Here is a 3,388-nt window from a genome sequence, read left to right on the forward strand (position 1 = left end):
CAATCTTTCAGGATAGGGTGGGTCAACTCGGTGTTCTTGAGTAATTAGCAGTTGAGGAGATGTCTGATTTTTACTAGCTTGGTTTGATTTATGTTCAATTGTTTCTGGTTCTTTAACCCTACAGCCAACTTGTTTAATAATAGTAGGTGAGGGCAGAGCATATGCTACCTGCCCAAATCTCAAGTTCATCTCATAAAGTTCTGCAGTAGAGATACTGTATGAAGGTAGGTTGAGGGTGTCAGCTTGTTGAGCCCCTTTATTGTTAGGATTCGGATTGGGTTGGATAGGAAGTTGAGGAAATTGTCCAAGAGGAGAGGGCCCATGCCAGTTCAGGGCCCATGAAGAATTCGAACTAGTTTGAGGAGCCCACTCTTGCCAGGGTGGAAACTGATATTGGGGCCACATAGGTGGATAAGTCATGGATTGAGTACCCATATTAAAATTGTTAAAATACTGATATGGGTCCTGAAACATACCTTGATTTACGGTTGGTGGCCAAGGTTACCATGGCTTTTTGGATCCCATAAAATACAGTTGTTCCACCTATTTGCCTGTCCCTTGAAAAACCGCTTTCAATCCTGGCAAGGAGGGGCATGAACTTGTTGCATGACTCAGCTCGTAGATTGCACATTCTTCCATGGAGTTCAATGGACATTCTCTAGGTGGATGCTTCTTTTTGTATTTTAGGAAAAATATAGCCATAGCATTTTCCAATTCCATCTGTTTATGTTTTACTTGCAGTGTGTCCATCTGTGCAGACAGGGTGCTCAAGATATCAGTCCTTAAGTTATCTAGCAGGTTTCCAATTTCTTCTTTTGTGACACCTCCACCAGATAATTTTGTCGACTGAATTCCTTATTTATTCCTTTCAACTCCCCTTGAGCACTGGATGCACAACTCATAGATGGTATCGAAATCCTCTTTTGATATATCTCCCTTTCCTACTATGTTTAACAGTTCCAGAGAGTCTTCTTGAAAAGCCCAAAGAAGGATAATTTTCAAAATGTCCTTATCTAGGTTAGAATGACCTGATCTCTATAGTGTGTACTTAAAACGTTCCACACAATCCTCCATATTCTTGTCTTCTTTCTGCATGAACTTAAAAATTTCTTCCTTAATATCCCGAGATTTGCAGTAATCCTGATACTTCTCTAGAAAAGAGGTTTTCATCCCATCCCATGTGGAGATAGTCTTTCCTCCTAGACCCATAAACCATCACAGGGTTGTCCCTTTTAATGTAGTAGGGAAGATTTTCAGTTTTGGAGCATTAGTTATGTAGTCATATTCCTGACACACAATATCGAATTCAAAAAGGAATGTGTCAGGGTCTTCAGAAGTCAACCCATGAAAGCTAGGTAAAATTGTCCAAGGAATGGGATTAATTGGTGCGCCAGTCCCAAGATCCTCAATTGGGAAGTCAATAGTAGAGGTTGTGGGTGCCATGAATATCCTCCAATAATCACTGGGAATTTCAACAGGTTCTACAAGGAATGATGGAGGAGGTCTTGTCACGAAAGTTTGAGTTGCTTTAACAACATTTCCCTTATCCCGTGGTGATATAAATACCCTTGCAACTCCTTCCTCCTTGACACAATGGCTTGATCCCTCAGACCCCTTTCTTGCAACTTCTCCTTCCCTACTGTAATGGGGTGGTTCCTAAAATCTTCTGCTTGCAACCTCTTCTTCCTCTGTTATCAGCAATGATATTCCTTCATAAGGTACATTGCTGCATACTTATTCTACTGCTGGAAGGGTTTGCTGTGTTGAATCAACAAGAGGTACTATGGATAACACTGGCTGTTCAACAGATTGTCCCTCTGATTTCGTTTGAGTCCCTGCCCTCACAGTAGCATGAGAAGATGCCTCTGATTCAACTTTTGTTATGATTTGTTGGATATAAGTGTTCCTTCCCAAATCTTGTCCTCCTTTCTTCGGGACTTTCTCTCTACCCCTTTTATTTGAATCTATGTTCATGCAAGTTGGTGAGAGGGAAATATAGAAATTAAATCACTATGCTCAGGAACTAGAACAAGGTGTCAAAAGACCATTCCCTCCCCTAGGATGAGAGGTCAGGTTTTAACAAACAAGAAAAGAAAACGACTAAAAAGAAATATAGGGTTCAGGACCCAGAGCAGGGTGTCAAAAGACCATTCCCTCCCCAGGATGTGAGATCAAACAAGAAAATAACACACATAAAAGGAAATTTAAAGCTTAAGACCTAGAGCAGGGTGTCAAAAGACCATTCCCTCTCGAGGACAAGATATCGGTTTTTTAACAACTTAGAAAAATTCAGAACAATAAACCAAAGCAAGTGACTCGGCCCAAAATAGAAGAAAGCAACAGAAGTCAAAATACTAAGAGTATGACTTAGATCAGGGTAGCACTTCCCTGCCTAAGACGAGAGATTGATCCTTTGGTCAATACAGATCATGTCTTGCACCTTGTTTGCCTTCCCTGACAACGATGCCAAAATGTTGGTGTCCGAGTGTGAATATACTATTCCACTCTTTTCCACATTAATTCATCAATCCTGGTGTGTACAATTTTCAAGGTAATGCACAAGGTATATGTAGGGGCAAGGTTACAATCTAACATCAACCAAGGATTTGTAGCTAAGAATCAAGCATTGTTGTATCAGTAATTAGAAATAAATTGTAGAACTTAAAAGGCATTCAAAACAATCACTAAAGATCTGTAATAGCAACAAGAAATTAACACACCATAATAGAAATAGCACACACAAAGGAAATATGTAGCACATGATCAGAAGAGTAGGCCCAACTCTCTGATCAAGGCTGCGTTAACTCACAACTAAGAAGAGAACAACAACTTGCTCATATTCGATTAATATATAAGGAACTGTTACAATATTTGTCTCTACGCGGCTAACCCCTTGCATAGGAATAAAACCCCTTTTATACAAATACATGGGAACGACATATTCCCCAAATCTGGCAACTAATGCCCAAAAATATACAACTGTTTAGAACATCAACTAATTGCCGAGAGAGAGAGAACAATAAAGATCCAAAATAAGCCTGGGAGCAACTGAGAGTTGGTTATGATGTTTCATCGTTACCGAACAACTGTTGTAAATTTGGGATTTCTGCTGCGAGTTATGAATGCGATACCTGTTCACCGGAATCTACGGAAATAACAAAGTTTAGTAGTTCGCATAGGCAAAACCCCATGACCTTACTTCATCAATAAAATATTCCAAGAGACGTTATAAGGGAGGGTTACCTTATAGGTTTATCACAATTATTGCATATCATGGTGCAAAAAGGATGAAAGGGTAGGTGAAAATATAAGGAAAAGATAGGTAGACTTGGTGCCCAACACCCTCGATCAATGCTATTTTTGGCCAAACAGTCATGCCGATCAGGCC

The sequence above is a fragment of the Pinus tabuliformis genome, chromosome 5_1 (genome assembly GCF_031772625.1).
Source record: "Pinus tabuliformis cultivar Carrire ecotype Pingquan chromosome 5_1, CPIR1, whole genome shotgun sequence".
NCBI lineage: Eukaryota > Viridiplantae > Streptophyta > Pinopsida > Pinales > Pinaceae > Pinus > Pinus tabuliformis.